This window comes from Salvia miltiorrhiza, chromosome 3, assembly GCF_028751815.1.
Source record: "Salvia miltiorrhiza cultivar Shanhuang (shh) chromosome 3, IMPLAD_Smil_shh, whole genome shotgun sequence".
Lineage (NCBI taxonomy): Eukaryota > Viridiplantae > Streptophyta > Magnoliopsida > Lamiales > Lamiaceae > Salvia > Salvia miltiorrhiza.
In genome coordinates, this window is record NC_080389.1 from 1,372,920 (window position 1) to 1,392,286 (window position 19,367).

General features: G+C 40.0%; 2 long non-coding RNA genes across 2 annotated transcripts; both read right to left on the reverse strand.

Annotated features, from left to right (window-relative positions):
* Nucleotides 1-1,571: 1,571 nt before the first annotated feature.
* LOC131017118 (uncharacterized) lies at nucleotides 1,572-2,553 on the reverse strand. Its single transcript, XR_009099435.1, has 2 exons — nucleotides 2,307-2,553; nucleotides 1,572-1,791 (listed from the first exon to the last, which is right to left on the reverse strand). It is a non-coding gene; the product is annotated as an uncharacterized LOC131017118 (long non-coding RNA).
* A 525-nt stretch (nucleotides 2,554-3,078) lies between these two features.
* On the reverse strand, nucleotides 3,079-4,939 carry LOC131017089 (uncharacterized). The gene is made up of 2 exons (XR_009099407.1): nucleotides 4,763-4,939; nucleotides 3,079-4,679 (listed from the first exon to the last, which is right to left on the reverse strand). It is a non-coding gene; the product is annotated as an uncharacterized LOC131017089 (long non-coding RNA).
* Between the last annotated feature and the right edge of the window lie 14,428 nt (nucleotides 4,940-19,367).

Here is a 19,367-nt window from a genome sequence, read left to right on the forward strand (position 1 = left end):
ATTTTGGTCTAAAATCACCACTTTCTTCTTAATATCTTGAACATGTCCTTGAGAATATTCTAGAGCTTCTCAAACTTGGAGTCTGCCTCCTAGTTTAATGCAATCCTTAAACATTTTCTATAGGCGAAATAAGGTAGGCTCGACCTTACTCAATAATGTTCCTCTATATGATCTTAATGTAGTACTTCTAGTACTTAGTGTTCCTTCACATAGCGCTTGAAATGCAACCATATAATTTGAAGCACTCTTCCGTGTTATTGCAAAAGACCTTCTGAATCATCACGCATTCAATAAGGAAATAGCTTTTGCTCATCTGAGCACCTTATAGGGTATGTGTCTCCATGTGTAATACTAAGTCATGGAATGACCTTAGTCAATGCTCTCATTACGGCTACCAGACTAAATGCATAATCCATGACGTTCTAACTGAGACGATGTCCTCGATAGGTTAAGGTATATATACTTATCTGGAGTATATCCTTAGGGTCTCATTAGAATCTTAATTCATTTGTTCCAGCATTGATCCACTGTCGGCGCTTCTAGCTATTATTAAACTCTAAACCATCTTCGAGAACTTCTCTCGTCTTATACACTTGCGTAAACTTTTATGATCAATCATAATGGTTGATAACTGCTAGTACCCATATCACATCTCGTCTTTCCAATTCGTAGTAGGTGATCGTAATCAATAGGGATTCTCAGTCATGTCCTTATCTATTGCGATAGGTACTGTAAGTAGAATGGTTCCGAATATCTGAAACTATAAGCTGATAGCTTTAATCGTAATATTATAACATCATATACAAAGCATTTTGACCCCTCGTAAGTCTAACTCTGAAGTTCATACATGAATCATGAAGGTTATCCTCAAGCCATAGCTAGTGATAATCGAGGCTAGAAGCGAGTCTCAGCTTATTAGGGATTAGCTAACTGATTACATCAGTCGCACTCATCACTTATAAGCAATATTGTACTTAAACTATCATCGAAGGCAATAGTCGATTAGGTGCTCCGTCTTGCGTGAACAACCTGAATGAAGAACTATGCCTGCTTCAGTGATTCGTGCGTGGCACTCTGCTTGCACTGCTTTCATTGGATTCTCTTCCTCTTTCTTAGCTCTTCACCATGGCTATAGTGAAATATGACTGAGTTCCTAGCTTCTATTGTTCTTTTCGTAACAGTGATCATGCATTCTTAACGCATCTAAGTTCATTGAGATATCTAATCAATCAATAATGCATAAACTTGAATGTAAGCATCAGTACATTCATATAAAACGTGAACTTCTCAATGTTTTAAAATCATTACCACCTTCTTTCTTGCTGAGCATGACGATGTGATGAAGTGATGAGCTTTGGCTGACTGACTCATATATACTAGTGATCATACTAGAAAAATGGGCTAACTCTAGGGTTCAGAGCAAATGAACTGCTCTGATACCACTCTGTCACGACCGGACAGAGTTAAGGATAATTAAGCCGGGGAAACCGTGACTAATGGAGGGAGATTAGAAGCGGGGTAGAAAGGGGAATAATCAAACAAGAAAGGATCGCAGTATCATTGTTAACAACAGGGATATTTATAATATAACGGAGTTTTAGTCGTATAGACTCAAATAACTAGTAAGTTCGGATAACTCCGACTTATCCAAAATAACATAAAACTTCTGAGTACGCAGCGGAATAAGGTTCTGATTACATGTATGAAGACATGTAACCCTAGAGTTCATTAATACATAATAAGACAAAAGAGTCCCGCTCGTCACTTCATCACCATCGGCAGCTGCTCAACCTGCACATTTAGAAATATATGCAGGGCTGAGTACAAAAGTACTCAGTGGGCACATATGCCTACTATGAAATATAACATGCTTCGTAAAGTTGTAAATTGTCATGCCATCATAAACAGTACAACGAGGGAGTTTTTCGCTAAAAAGGCCCAAGCTTACTAAATTCATTTGTGATTCTTAAAGTTCGTCTGCAGACTAAGTTCTCTTGTAATCTATCATATCTGGAACTGTGTGCCGGAGAGGTGGCCACTTCTCACGGACACTTGACCGGCCAACCCGCTAGATGACTCACGGTCACTGGTGTACACCAGCCCTGGCAGGATAGCTATCAACTGCTCAGGACCCGAATTCGATTTCATAATAACTGGCAAAGCCACATCAGATAGATATCATACCAAACATTGAAACATTTATGGCAAGACAACAGTTGAAATAATTTTCAGTTCAAAGATTTTGCAATGAAATAACTGTTCAAACATAACATTAAACTCATTTGATATATATGAAAGTAACCCACCTGATAGCAAAGCTTTGCTACAGATTAGTGACTCCTTGACGAGCTCTTATTCTTGCGCTCGACCTTTAATCCGAGAAAATAACGTAAGACTTTAAATCGAGGGAAAATTCTCAATTAAATGAGAATGCGTAATTAAACTATGCATGAATCTCGTATGCATGAACTATTATTCTGAGATAAAATCAGGGAATTTCTATTGTTAATCCAGGCTATCGGATTTAAACAAAAGCTAAGTCTCGTCTCATGAAGCCGGATAATTAATAAAAATTAATCCGTTCTCTTAGGGTGTTCTAATCCGCCAATTAAATAAATCTCGCTCGATATAGCCGAATAAAAGGCAGTTAAACTGAACATTCGACATATGATCACGTAAGAATTAATCAGGCTTAACGAATATGAATGGAAATAATAATATAATTTCAAATAATTAAAAAGGCTCAACATAAGGCAGCCTAATAATTAATTAAGTAGAAGTGGGCTTGAATAATTAACATGAGAGGCCCAATTGAAATAATTCATCGGCTCAAGTAATTAAATAAATCTTGGCCCAATAAATAAATAATTTGATTAGTTGGGCTCAATTAAATAAATCAAACGAGGCCCAACGAAGATAATATAACAGCCCAATAAAATAGATGGGCTTCAATTTAAATAAATTCAGCCCAATGAAATAATGTAATAAAAGCCCATCTGAGTAAAATAAATAAATTCAGAGGCCCAATCAGTAAATAAAATCGGCCCATATAAATAAAATCAGAGGCCCAATCAGTAATTAAAATCGGCCCATATAAATAAATTCAGAGGCCCAATTCATAATTTAAAATCAAGAAAGCCCAATTAAAAATGAATAGGGAGGAGCCCATGGATCCAGTTCACTTAAAAGGAATAAATTCAGCCCATTCTTTAATAAACTCAGCCTAAATATCGGCCCATCAAGAAAATAAGGAGCAGCCCAATTCGAATTATAAGGGAAGCCCAAAACAATTAAATAGATCAAGCCCAAAGTAATTAAATGCAATGGCCCAAACCAAATTAAACAAAGCCCAAGCTCAAAATTCGGCCCAAAAGAAATTAGAGGCCCAATTCTTCTTCTCTCTCTGTTGGAGCCGATACTCTCCCTCTCTTCAAAAAAAATCAGAACACGCCTCTCTCCTCCCTCTCGAATTCTGCCGCCTCCGTCTCCGGCCGGCGTCGGCTATCGCCGAGTTTAGGTCCGGCGCGACCGCACCCGTCTCTCTCTCCGTATCTTCTCTCTTGCTGGCAGTTCATCCGAGGTGAGAGGGCGTGCCCTAGTTCCTTCCTGACATCGCAATCGCCGCTGTCGCCGCTGCAATTCCCGGCGAACGGCGGTCGAACCTCCTCCCTCACGTCCATCTCTGCCTTCTCTCTACTCAAATCAGACTCAAGCATGCCCAATCGAACTTAGAAACCGAGCCCTAATTCCTTCCTTTCTCAAATCGCCGCTGTCGCACCTCCATCTGGAATCCGGCGAAACAATCGGCGCCGGTCGTGGCCGTTTCTATCTTCGTCTCTACCGTGAGCTCCCGGTGCGGCCACCGCTGAGTTCTCCAGTGCCGCCGCGACTCAGAGGTTCCCCTAAAAATTGGCGAGGACAACGCCGTTCGTGCCCCCCTCTTTTAAAACTGAATCTGCGGCCCCGGGTTCGCCGCTGCTCTTGAATCCAGCGAGGTCGAGGCGACCGTAGGCGCCGCTTCTGAAATCCCGGGTCACCGCCCTGGTTCGACGCCGTTGCGTCTGTAAATCCGGCGATTTACAATCGCCGTCCATCTTCCCGATTCAAAGCAGGGTAGTCGGCCACTCCTTTTCCGATGAGTCAGACGTCGTCGGCCACCGGTCTCATCTGCCGTTGTTGCTGTTATACACTAAAACAGAGGAGACAACGAGAGTTCGTCGTCTTCGTTTTCGAACTCCATCACGGCAGCAGAGGTTCGTCGTTGCTTTGGGCTCGTCCGAACAGGCAGCCGGCACTATATCTTAAAGCTAAGTCCTAAATCCTTCTGTTCTAGTTTCTATTTTGTTAAAGGCAGAGGTTCTCAAGCTTTTGTTGTTCTAGAGTGCAGTAGGATGAAAAGCACAAGTCTTTCTATACATAACGTGGACTGTCAGATATATTGGTGGAACATGATTATGCATATGTGATTTACTATATCCCTCTGTAATTCGAAACTGATCATGCTTGTGGTTGATGCGAAATGGATCGAATAAGTTGAGCTTAGTATATACCTTGTAATTGATGTTGGTTGGCTGCTGTGGTGTTAAATGAACTGGAACTTCTTGAAGTTTTGGCAGGGAAATGAACTGATGGTTTATTTTACTTCTTCCATTGTTAACTGGAGTAACAAATGCTTGAAACTGAAAATGGTAGTATTTGTTGTTGCTTAATGAATGCAGGTAAAATCATGGAAGAAGATGGAGAAGTTTAAGCCAAAGCTTACCTTGAAGTTGGCAGGACACTGGATGGAGTTTCTCTTTACTCTTCGGCGCATTTCTTAGTGTAGAATGGAGGTGAATGGAGGAAGGTTACTGCTGAATTGTTAAAGGATTGGAGATAGTGGCTATACTTGAGGGTGGTGGAGAAGTTGTTGTAGTGGGTCGACAAATTGTAATGTTTGACAAAATGTAGTGTTTGACAAGATGTAGTGGAAAGAAAAAGAGAAGAAAAAGAAAGAAAAAAAAAATGTAGAGGAGAATTATTGATGTATTTTCTCTATCTCCGTGATTCTGTAACTGTAATAAAATACTGGCTTCGATTCTGCTTGATACTGTATTTACATAAATCTCGATTTCGACATGTGATATATCCCTAAAATCGATAAGTTATAAAATGAATCTAAATTAAATCCGTAGATTTAATTTGTTCGTTGTTCTGATATTTAAATTAAATCCGCAGATTTAATTAACTTCTTGAGTCGGAAATAATTCACGACCTGAGTAAAAATAAAATCATATTCCATCTCGCTTAAATAAATAACGTGACTTTGCTAAGTCAGTTATAACTCTGAAATAATATCATTGCCTGCTTTAACAATATAAATTCAGGATCATAAGCTGAATTCATATCAGGATAATAACCGTTTTCATTCACTGATGAACAAAATAAACACTCATTACTGGATTTAAAATATATAAAAGAGCGGGTCACTACATTTGGAGAATGCAAAATCATCAAATAATTTAGCATTCTTCATTTAATGATGCAGTGAAGTCATTGGATAGAAAGATGAAGAAAGAAATGCAATATTTAGTTAATTAATTATTAATTAGATTGAAAAAATAAAAATTTAAATCCTAACAGATCTATATATATATATATATATATATATATATACTAATAGAAAAAGAGTCTAAGCATTCTATGGGACAACTTGTGGATTGCCTATTTTATCCCTCTACATATTTTATATTATACATGGTTATAATCTATTTAATATATATTTATTATAACCTTTAATTTTGATATCTTGTCGAGATATGTGATATTTGAAGTTTAAGATTTTATTATTCTATTTAGATCATAGCTATAAATTCAGGATCCTACTAGAATTAGATTATTATATATATTTATTGTTTCCAAGTTTATCTGATAATTAGGATAGATATGTCGATCACTCTTTGCAGTTTTGTTAACTAAGAATTAATATTTGAATTGAATTAGGAGTCCACGGTAGCTACAATTCCTTCAACATAAGCCTGATTCAACTAACTCCTTCGCCCCTGCTCGCCCGCAATTCGCAAGCATCCATATCTGCGCTCCGTGTCATCTTCCTCGCTGATCTTCTGAAGTCTGTCCATGGTTGTCCCTCGACGCGTTCTGAAGATCGGTCCGTGGTCTTCCCTTCATCCTCGCTGACGGCAATAATTGAGTCTGTGAGCGTATGAAGTCGTGCCCGCCCACCATCTTTCACTGCCGGCGATCATTGGTACCGATTCATAACTGAAATTTGGATGTAGATTTCCACGCATTGAGATATGCGTTTTTTTTGTTTCATCACCTTTTGTCATGTGGATGGTTCCCATCGTTTATTTGTTTGTCAGAAACCAATCACCACAATCCCTATTCTTTTAGATTTAGCATGAAAGTTCCTTACCACTTTTCTGATAATCTATATTTTATTTTTATTTTCTGATGAAGGTTTTTGGCATAATTAATATCATAAAGCTATTACTAACAGTCCTCTGCAATATGTCGGACAACTTCGTGGAAGCAACTTGAAAGTTTCTGTTAGTGTTGCTTCGCCTGGAACAAAATGTTGTGCATGATGTTGGAACAGCACGCACAAAAAAAAAACAGAGTATAAAGCGGCGGAAATAAATAAAAATGGGAGAAGACACAAGGAGATACAAAAATTCTTCAAGTTATAAATTATAACTTGAAGACGCCTCATGGCAAAAAGACTAAATAGAGAATGAACAACTCACGTTCAATACCTTTACAACGACATAAGTATTGAACATACGACACTCTCACTAAAAAACAAAACTCGGTTCAAGAGTAATACTCCGAAACCTTACAAAATAAAACAACGAGTGTTGACTCTGATGTCATCCCAACATAACACACAACATGTAATGACCCGCTCTTTTATATATTTTAAATCCAGTAATGAGTGTTTATTTTTGTTCATCAGTGAATGAAAACGGTTATTATCCTGATATGAATTCAGCTTATGATCCTGAATTTATATTGTTAAAACAGTCAATGATATTATTTCAGAGTTATAACTGACTTAGCAAAGTCACGTTATTTATTTAAGCGAGATGGAATTAGAATTTATTTTTACTCAAGTCGTGGATTATTTCCGACTCGTGAGTTAATTAAATCTGCGGATTTAATTTAGATTCATTTTATAATTTATCGATTTAAGCGAAAAATCACATGTCGAAATACGAGATTTATTTAAATAAACAGTACCAAGCAAATACGAGCACGCGATCCATCTTACAGTTATAGAATCACCGAGACATAGAAAATACATCATTAATTCTTCTCTACATTTTTTTATTATTTCTTTTTCTTCCATAAATTTTGTTCCCCAACTTCTCCATACCATTATCATCACTTTTCCCCACCACTATCTCTAAACCTTTAGCTTTACAATCAACCACCACCTCCATAGTTTTTATATTCAGCCAACAATCGTCCTTATTTCTTTAAGCATCAATAGCTTGAGAGAATTGTCTAGCTGCTGCAAAACTTCGAAGAGGTAAGATTGGCTTAGCCTTATCCATTTTTTTTCTCTTCTTAGTTCTCCCTGCATTGTTAAAGAAAAACAAGATATGTGACTCTTTTTCAGCTATCTTCTCATTAAACTCAAACAGAGCAACAGACAGCCAAAAGGACAAAACAATCAAGGTATTACCATCTCAAATTAGTCTATATGTTTGCATATTTCACACCCCAACATAGCATGCTTAGATCAATCAAATTCAGATATAGAATAGCTCAATCAGTTTTTATTCACAAGACAAAGGCATAAATAGCAGTACATCAGACTAAAATTTTTTTATGCGAGATAAGTACGTTTCAACATTTTAGCTTCTAAACCAAGTACTCAAGATAGCAATAACATTCATGAGATTCATAGAGTATTAGATATCACAACAACTCAAAGAAACTACATCAGTGAATGGTTTAGAGAGAGAGATTAGACTTAGCTTTTAGATGGGGAAGGGACGACTGCCCAAGCAACTACCAGAGCCGACGGCCACTGCACGGCTAGAGCAGAAGATGAGCGAGGCCGACCGACTCCAGGCCGTAGCAGCAATAGAACGGCTACCAGCCATCAGAGTCTGACGGAGATGCACAGCAGCAGCGGCGCCGTTCGCCGGTTCCATGGCGGAGGCGGAGGATCGAAAACCAGAAGCAAAAGTAGAGGAGAACCAGGGCTCGACTCCCTGCCTTGACGTCTGAATCGGGACTGAACTGCTCTGAGGAGGAGACGAGGCGACACCCTTCGCCGGGAACAGCGACAACAACGGCGGACTCTCCCCTGTTCGCCGGAAATCGTGTAGCAGCAGCGGTTCAAAATCCGCGGGGAAGATTAAGGCTTCTGCTTTCCTTCAGCGAATTGGGAAGAAGAGCCGACGCAGGAGATCGAGTGAGACCCCGGCTGTTCGCCGGAAGTAGCAGCGGCGACAGAGACGATTTCGAATTCATGGAAAATTAGGGCTCGATTAAGTTGGCTGATATGGTGAAGTGAGGAGGAAGCGAGAGAGAGAAGAGAAGATAAGTCTCGCCGTCGATCTTGCCGGCTCGGAGAGGCGACGGCGGCGCCTCGGCTGAATATAGAGCGAGATGGAGAGAGGCGTGAGTGAGGAGAGATAGCAGAAGGGTGTTTCTTCCAGAGAGAGAGAGAAAGGCGAGATTGGTTTTACAGAGAGAGAGAACCGAGAGTTATGTGGAGATGGGCTAATATTTATTTTAAATTGGGCTTCTTCCATTTATTTTAAATTGGGCTTCTATTTTAATTAAAGTTGGGCCATTTCATTGGGCCGGATTTTATTTAATTATGTTGGACTCTTTATTTGGGCTTCGTTTCAGTGGGCCGATTTTGTTTTAATTTTCAATGGGCTTGAGTTGGGCCGAAAATTTGGGCCTTTATTTTTCTTTGGGCTTCATTATTTATTTATTTTTGGGCTTTGTTGTATTTATTGTAATTGGGCCGATTTTAATTATAAATTGGGCCTCTGATTTTATTTATATGGGCCGATTTTAATTACTGATTGGGCCTCTTAATTTATTTATATGGGCCTTTAATTATTCACATAATTGGGCTGCTGTATCATTTCAGTTGGGCCTTAGTTATTATATTTCAGTTGGGCCTTATTTATTTTAATTCAAATTGGGCTTTAGTTTAATTCATTGGGCCTTTGTTATTAATTCAAATTGGGCTTTAGTTTAATTCATTGGGCTTTTGTTATATTATCTTCGTTGGGCCTCGTTTGATTTATTTAATTGAGCCCAGCTAATCAAATTATTTATTTATTTGGCCAAGATTTATTTAATTACTTGAGCCGATGAGTTATTAAATTGGGCCTCTCATGTTAATTATTCAAGCCCACTTCTACTTAATTAATTATTAGGCTGCCTTATGTTGAGCCTTTTAATTATTTAATCTTATAACATTACTTGTTTCTATTTATTAAGCCCGATTAATTATGAGGTTATAAAGCGAATAAGTTGAAGTATTTATTTTTTTTCTATTGACTACGAGGAATGGGGTTTATTTAATTGGCAGATTAGAACACCTTAAGAGAACGGATAAATTTTTGTTTATTATCCGGCTTCATGAGACGAGACTTAGCTTTTGTTTAAATCCGATAGCCTGGATTAACAATAGAAATTCCCTAATTATTATTTCAGAATAATAATTCATGCATAAGGATCATGCATAGTTAATTACGCATTCTCATTAATTGAGGATTTTATTCGAGTAGTATCTTATTTATATTCTCATAATAAAGGTCAAGCACGAGATTAATAATCAGTCAAGGAGCTACTGTACCACAGAAAGTTTCTAACAGGTGGGCATTACTTTCATATATATCAAATGAGTTTAAATGTTACGTTCAAGCAAGTTATTTCATGACTAAATTAATTGAAGTTATTTCAAATATTGTCTTGCCATAAAATATTTCAATTTCAGTATGATATCTATCTGATGTTACTTTTATCATGTAATCGAATTCGGGTCTTGAGTAGTTGATAGCTATCCTGCCAGGGCTAGTGTACACCAGTGACCGTGAGTCATCTAGCGGGTTGGCCGGTCAAGTGACCGTGAGAGGTGGCCACCTCTCCGGCACAAAGTTCCAGATATGATAGATTACAAGAGAACTTAGACTGCAGTCGAACTTTAAGAATCACAAATGAATTTAGTAAGCTTGGGCCTTTTTAGCGAAAAAAATCCCTTGCTGTACTGTTTATGATGGCATGACAATTTACAGTTTTGAAGCATGTATTTTATACTTAGGCATACGTGCCCACTGAGTACTTTTGTACTCAAGCCCTGCATATATTTCTAAATGTGCAGGTTAAGCAGCTGCCGATGGTGATGAAGTGACGAGCGGGATTCTTTTGTCTTATTATGTATTAATGAACTCTAGGGTTACATGTCTTCATACATGTAATCAGAACCTTATTCCGCTGCGTACTCAAAAGTGTTATGCTATTTTGAATAAGTCAGAGATATCTGAACTTACTAGTTATTTGAGTCTATACGACTAAACTTCTGTTATATGATAAATATCCCTTTTGTTAAATGATGAAATGTGATCCTTCCTTGTTTGATTATCCCCTTTCTACCCCGCTTCTAATCTCCCTCCATTAGTCACGGTTTCCCCGGCTTAATTATCCTTAATTAGGTCCGGTCGTGACAGAGTGGTATCAGAGCAGTTCATTTGCTCTGAACCCTAGAGTTAACCAATTTTTCTAGTATGATCACTAGTATGAAAGAGTCAGTCGACAAAAGCTCAGCACTTCATCACATCGTCATGCTCAGCAAGAAAGAAGGTAGTAATGATTTTAAAACATTGAGAAGTTCACGTTTTATATGAATGTACTGATGCTTACATTCAAGTTTATGCATTATTGATTGATTAGATATCTCAATGAACTTAGATGCGTTAAGAATGCATGATCACTGTTACGAGAAGAACAATAGAAGCTAGAAACTCAGTTATATTTCACTATAGCCATGGTGAAGAGATAAGAAAGAGGAAGAGAATCCAATGAAAGCAGTGCAAGCAGAGTGCCACGCACGAATCACTAAAGCAGGCAAAGTTCTTCATTCAGGTTGTTCACGCGAGACGGAGCACCTAATCGACTATTGCTTTCGATGATAGTTTAAGTACGATATTGCTTATAAGTGATGAGTGCGACTGATGTAATCAGTTAGCTAATCCCTAATAAGTTGAGACTCACTTCTAGCCTCGATTATCACTAGCAATGGCTTGAGGATAACTTTCATGATTCATCAATGAACTTCAGAGTTAGACTTACGAGGGGTCAAAATGCTTTGTATATGATGTTATAATATTACGATTAAAGCTATCAGCTTATAGTTTCAGATATTCGGAATCATTCTGCTTACAGTACCTATCGTATTAGATGAGGACATGACTGAGAATCCCTATTGATTACGATCACCTACTACGAATTGGAAAGACGAGATGTGATATGGGTACTAGCAGTTACCAACCATTATGATTGATCATAAAAGTTTACGCAAGTGTGTAAGATGAGAGAAGTTCTCGAAGATGGTTTAGAGTTTAATAATAGCTAGAAGCGCCGACAGTGGATCAATGCTGAAACAAATGAATTAAGATTCTAATGAGACCCTAAGGATATACTCAAGATAAGTATATATACCTTAACCTATCGAGGACATCGCCTCAGTTAGAACGTCTTGGATTATGCATTTAGTCTGGTAGCCGCAATGAGAGCATTGACTAAGGTCATTCCATGACTTAGCATTACACATGGATACACATACCCTATAAAGGTGCTCAGATGAGCAAAAGCTATTTCCTTATTGAATGCGTGATGATTCAGAAGGTCTTTTGCAATAACACGGAAGAGTGCTTCAAATTATATGGTTGCATTTCAAGCGCTATGTGAAGGAACACTAAGTACTAGAAGTACTACATTAAGATCATATAGAGGAACATTGTTGAGTAAGGTCGAGCCTACCTTATTTCGCCTATAGAAGATGTTTAAGGATTGCATTAAACTAGGAGGCAGACTCCAAGTTTGAGAAGCTCTAGAATATTCTCAAGGACATGTTCAAGATATTAAGAAGAAAGTGGTGATTTTAGACCAAATATACCTTTTGCAGCCAAGGAATAAGAGTTGCCAAGTTCGGAAAAGTATTTCCGAGTGACTGAGAAGTAGTTATGTCGGGCCTGGCCAGTCCACATGGCCAAAATCTCAGTAGTCGTCATATATGGGTCTTTAAACCTATATATTTTAAACCTTCGTCTGAAAAGCCAAACGGGTTCATACTATTAGGTCATTTCGTTTCGACCTTTCAGTCAATTCATTTCTACCCTATGGTTATTCATTTTCAATTGTTTGGCAAATTATTGAAACACTTTGCCTAATTGCCATTTGTGATTTGAATCATTGCGATCTACTAGCTGTTGGTAGATTTTCTGTGACCCAAGGATAAACAGATACTCATCAGATTAAATCAGTCAAACACGTATGCTTCAACCCAAGGGTCAAGCACGTAATGCATACAGACAATCTCTTGTGCATTTAGTAGGACGTTAATTGTGTATTTCGAAAACGACGATCATTTCGATACTTTTGTATGCCCCTATGTTGGCTTAGTTATTTTGACTAGTATTAGTACGGAAACGCTGGTTCATAGGGCATTTCAGAACTGAGCCTCTCATGATGACCTTGCAACATAGCCAGTTCATCATGTATAATGCTTGGATAGATTACCATATCTATATTCAAATGTTGATGAAATAGTCCTCATTAATACTAATTTCCCATGTCTATGTAGCGACCCTATCAGTCTTTTGCGGCAAGTCACTTCTGCTATGTTATTTATATACTTTCATGAGATAGAGTATGAGAGAGATTTGAGAATCAAGAAAATGATTTACAGAATCGACGATATGCATATGTGTATTACATTGGTGAACATATGTCGACTCATCGGAATGCCAACAAAGCAAAGGCGTCCGAGAGAAGGGGAAAGAATTCCCTGAGATGATGGAAGAGGCCCAGTACCAGGGCTAGAACAAAACATGGCCTCACCACCCATACAACTAGAACATAGAATAGAAGAACTATTCCTATGACAAAAATCCACTTGTCTTCAGTGGGACAAGAGATCCGGCCAAGCTGAGACCTATGTACGAAAGATGGAGCGCATTTTCAGCTTTTTCGCTGCACTGACCAAGAGCGCCTAATTTGCGTGCCCTTTTCAGTTGACTGGGTCAGCTGATTTCTGGTGGGAAGCAAGGATGAAAACGATGACAGCAGAGCAGTTAGAAAACCTGACTTGGGAACAATTTAAAGCCGGTATATATGACAAGTATATACCCAAGATCTACCGCAAGAAGAAGGAAGCTAAATTTTACAATCTGAAGCAAGGGAAGATGTCGGTAACTCAATACGACAGGATGTTCTGCGATATGTCTAGATATGCGCCGGAACAAGTTGACACAGATGAGAAGATGGCTGAAAAGTTTTGTGCCGGTCTGAGGCACGAGATTAGGATGGCTTTGGCAAGCCAAGGAGGATTGTCCTACATTGAGTCGCTCAGCCGAGCGTTGGACATTGAGGCAGCCATGCCAGGAGAAAGACCTGCAACTGTACCTGCGCCAGCACCTCCACATGATCAAAATCATAATCAGAATTTCAAAGGAAAGAGGAGATGGGACAACAGTAACCCGAACCAAGGCGAGAAGAGGCCATGGCAGGGACGGGTCTTCCAGTCACAGGGCTATGGAGGCCAGAGTGCACCGAAACAGATGGGAAATAACCAACAGAGGGCCCCACATTGTCCCAAATGTAACAAAAAAATCATGTGGGAATCTGTAAGGCCGGCAGTGATAGTTGTTATATCTGTAACCAGAAGGGGCACTATGCAAACCGGTGCCCGAATAAGCAACATGGAACGGGTTCAAGGCCAAACCCACCTATCCAGGCTCCACATCTGCGAGCAATCCAAGCTTTGCCCCAACCATACCCAAGGCAGCAATCACAGTATCAGCAGCCACAGCAGCACCAACAGCTACAGTACCAACCACAACCTCAACAACCGTATCAGCAACAGGCCCGCCAACAACAGCAGCGACAACAGAAACAACATGAAAAGCCTCGTCATGCTAGAGCCTATGCTATGAGGCAGAAGCAGCCCGAGAACAACCAGGGAAACCTGGCAGGTATGGGCATGCTACTCAATACTCCTGTTGTACTTCTATTTGATACGGGCGCATCGCATACTTTCATTTCAAGTACATGTGTCGACACCTTAAAACTTAAAATGGAAAGAGCTGACCAGGAGTTGAGTATATCATCACCTATAGGAGGGATGACGACAGTAGATCATGTGTGCTTGAACTTAGAACTGAACATAGGGTCACTCAAGATTGTAGTGAACAACTCGTATGTTATTCCGATGGGAGATGTGGACATAATCCTAGGAATGGACTGGCTAGCCGAGAACTATGCCACCATCCTTTGTAACGAAAGACGGATATCGTTTCGACCCCCAGGAAGTGAGCCGTCACATTTCCACGGAATTAGTATGGGAAGAAGAAAGATGATCATCTCCGCCCTACAAACAACGAAAATGATGAAGAAGGGATACCCAGCTTACCTCGTATACTTGCACGGAGAACTGAGTACTGAAAAGAGTATATAAGATGTAGCAATTGTACGGGACTTTTCAGATGTATTTCCAGAGATTCTGCCAGGGCCACCACCGGACAGACCAATTGAGTTTACCATTGATTTGGAGCCCGGGGCAGCTCCCATTTCGAAGGCACCATACCGAATGGCTCCTAAAGAGTTGGAAGAACTCAAGATACAACTGCAAGAACTTTTGGAACTTGGATTCATTAGGCCAAGTGTATCACCTTGGGGTGCACCCGTACTTTTCGTGAAGAAAAAGGATGGCACATTGCGAATGTGTATAGACTATAGGGAACTGAACAAAGTGACACTCAAGAATAAATATCCTTTACTAAGGATAGATGACCTCTTCGACCAGCTCAAGGGAGCAAGCGTATTCTCGAAGATTGATTTGCGGTCTGGTTATCACCAGCTGAAGATTCGACCAGAAGACGTACCTAAGACAGCATTTCGAACTAGGTATGGTCACTACGAATTTGTAGTTGTGCCATTCGGGCTAACCAATGCGCCAGCTGTATTCATGGACCTCATGAATCGAGTATTCCATCCGTACTTAGACAAATTTGTCTTGGTATTCATAGATGACATCCTGATCTACTCGAAGAATGAGAAAGACCATGAGGAACATCTGAGAATTGTTCTAGAAACGTTGAGGACAGAGCGCCTTTATGCCAAATTCAGCAAGTGTGAGTTTTGGCTCAGCGAAGTCACGTTTTTAGGACATATTGTGTCATCAGAAGGGATTAAAGTGGACCCTGAAAAAGTGCAAGCAGTGCGCGAATGGAGATCGCCTACTAACCCTAATGAGATAAGAAGTTTCTTAGGATTGGCAGGTTACTATCGGAGGTTTATGGAAGGATTTTCCAAAATTGCAAGGCCAATGACGCAACTACTCAGGAAGGGAATAAAATTCTCTTGGACAGAAGAGTGCGAGAAGAGCTTCCAAGAACTTAAGGAGAAGTTAACTACGGCACCAGTGTTAGCCGTCCCAACAGCTGATAAGGAATACGTGATCTACACAGACGCGTCCAAAAATGGACTTGGCTGCGTGCTAATGCAAGAAGGAAGAGTGATAGCATATGCGTCACGACAGCTTAGGCCACATGAACTGAATTACCCGACTCATGATCTGGAGTTAGCTGCAGTGGTGCATGCGCTGAAGATTTAGAGACACCACCTATATGGAGTTAGGTGTGAGATATTCACAGACCACAAAAGCCTGAAGTACTTTTTCGAGCAAAAGGACCTTAACATGAGACAAAGGAGGTGGCTCGAACTAGTGAAGGATTATGACTGTGGTATTAACTACCACCCAGGTAAGGCCAATGTAGTAGCTGATGCATTGAGCCGAAAAACTCAATCTAGGTTGGGATGTCTCGTCACCCAAAAGAATGAGCTCATCAAAGAGTTTGGAAAAATGAGCATAGAAGTGGTTAAACCACCAGGGACGATAGCAAGCGTTGTTGCAACAATACCTAGCTTGAGAAAGATGATTGTAGAAGCACAAAGAAAAGACGAGAAAATGGAGAAACTACGGGAAGCAGTAAGGAAAGGAGGAGTCAAGAATTATCAAGAAACATCAGATAATGCTATTCTCTTTGAGAGAAGAATATGCATTCCCCACGATGATAAGCTTAAGGATCAAATCATGAGTGAGGCTCACGATACCCCTTATACTGCCCACCCAGGGAGTACTAAGATGTATCAGGACCTAAAGAAACACTTTTGGTGGGAAGGCATGAAGAGAGACATAGCGTCATTTGTGGAGAAATGCCTGGCATGCCAACAGGTGAAGGCCTTACACCAAAGGCCATATGGAAAACTACAACCGTTGGAAATTCCAGAATGGAAGTGGGAGCACATCGCAATGGATTTTGTGACCAGTTTGCCCAAAACAAAGAGAGGAAACACTGCCATTTGGGTAATAGTGGATCGACTCACAAAATGTGCTCATTTTATACCAATACCAATCACACACGGGTCAGACAAGCTAGCTCAGTTGTATGTTCGAGAGATTGTACGCTTACACGGTGTACCCGTGTCAATCACATCAGATCGAGACTCGAAGTTCACATCTAGATTTTGGATGAGCTTACAGAAGGAGTTAGGCACGAGGCTAAATTTCAGCAGCGCCTTCCACCCGCAGACAGATGGGCAGTCTGAAAGGACAATTCAGACCCTCGAAGATATGTTGAGAACAGTGGTGTTAGACAGAGGTGGAAGTTGGGAAGTAGTGTTGCCGTTGATTGAATTTGCCAATAATAACAGTTATCAGGCAACTATCGATATGGCCCCATATGAGGCATTGTATGGAAGAAAATGTAGATCACCGCTTTACTGGGATGAAGTGGGTGAGAGAAAAGTTTTAGGACCAGACATGGTCAATGAGATGGTTGAGATAGTCCGCCAGATCAGAGGGCGAATAAAAGAGGCACAAGATAGACAGAAATCTTACGCTGATGCACGTCGAACTGAGTTATATTTTGAAATAGGAGACAAGGTCTTCCTAAAGGTATCTCCTACCAAGGGGATAACTAGGTTTGGTGTCAAGGGAAAACTTAGGCCTCGATTCGTAGGACCTTATGAGATTTTAGAGAGAATAGGCCCAGTAGCCTATAGGTTGGCGTTACCGCCAAGCTTTGGAAACGTTCACAATGTTTTCCACGTATCACAACTCTGAAAATACGTTTTCGATCCAAAGCACATAATCCACCAAGAAGAGATGATCCTTTGCCCAGACTTGAGCTATGAAGAGAGACCAGATGCCATTCTAGATCGAAAAGTACAACAACTCGGGAATAAGGCAATCACATCAGTGAAAGTCTTATGGAGACACCACGGACAAGAGGAAGCTACGTGGGAGCTTGAAGACAAAATGAAGGAGAAATACCCCGAACTGTTTTAGAAGAAATATGCAAATTTCGGGACGAAATTTTTGTTAAGAGGGGTAGTATGTAATGACCCGCTCTTTTATATATTTTAAATCCAGTAATGAGTGTTTATTTTTGTTCATCAGTGAATGAAAACGGTTATTATCCTGATATGAATTCAGCTTATGATCCTGAATTTATATTGTTAAAACAGTCAATGATATTATTTCAGAGTTATAACTGACTTAGCAAAGTCACGTTATTTATTTAAGCGAGATGGAATTAGAATTTATTTTTACTCAAGTCGTGGATTATTTCCGACTCGTGAGTTAATTAAATCTGCGGATTTAATTTAGATTCATTTTATAATTTATCGATTTAAGCGAAAAATCACATGTCGAAATACGAGATTTATTTAAATAAACAGTACCAAGCAAATACGAGCACGCGATCCATCTTACAGTTATAGAATCACCGAGACATAGAAAATACATCATTAATTCTTCTCTACATTTTTTTATTATTTCTTTTTCTTCCATAAATTTTGTTCCCCAACTTCTCCATACCATTATCATCACTTTTCCCCACCACTATCTCTAAACCTTTAGCTTTACAATCAACCACCACCTCCATAGTTTTTATATTCAGCCAACAATCGTCCTTATTTCTTTAAGCATCAATAGCTTGAGAGAATTGTCTAGCTGCTGCAAAACTTCGAAGAGGTAAGATTGGCTTAGCCTTATCCATTTTTTTTCTCTTCTTAGTTCTCCCTGCATTGTTAAAGAAAAACAAGATATGTGACTCTTTTTCAGCTATCTTCTCATTAAACTCAAACAGAGCAACAGACAGCCAAAAGGACAAAACAATCAAGGTATTACCATCTCAAATTAGTCTATATGTTTGCATATTTCACACCCCAACATAGCATGCTTAGATCAATCAAATTCAGATATAGAATAGCTCAATCAGTTTTTATTCACAAGACAAAGGCATAAATAGCAGTACATCAGACTAAAATTTTTTTATGCGAGATAAGTACGTTTCAACATTTTAGCTTCTAAACCAAGTACTCAAGATAGCAATAACATTCATGAGATTCATAGAGTATTAGATATCACAACAACTCAAAGAAACTACATCAGTGAATGGTTTAGAGAGAGAGATTAGACTTAGCTTTTAGATGGGGAAGGGACGACTGCCCAAGCAACTACCAGAGCCGACGGCCACTGCACGGCTAGAGCAGAAGATGAGCGAGGCCGACCGACTCCAGGCCGTAGCAGCAATAGAACGGCTACCAGCCATCAGAGTCTGACGGAGATGCACAGCAGCAGCGGCGCCGTTCGCCGGTTCCATGGCGGAGGCGGAGGATCGAAAACCAGAAGCAAAAGTAGAGGAGAACCAGGGCTCGACTCCCTGCCTTGACGTCTGAATCGGGACTGAACTGCTCTGAGGAGGAGACGAGGCGACACCCTTCACCGGGAACAGCGACAACAACGGCGGACTCTCCCCTGTTCGCCGGAAATCGTGTAGCAGCAGCGGTTCAAAATCCGCGGGGAAGATTAAGGCTTCTGCTTTCCTTCAGCGAATTGGGAAGAAGAGCCGACGCAGGAGATCGAGTGAGACCCCGGCTGTTCGCCGGAAGTAGCAGCGGCGACAGAGACGATTTCGAATTCATGGAAAATTAGGGCTCGATTAAGTTGGCTGATATGGTGAAGTGAGGAGGAAGCGAGAGAGAGAAGAGAAGATAAGTCTCGCCGTCGATCTTGCCGGCTCGGAGAGGCGACGGCGGCGCCTCGG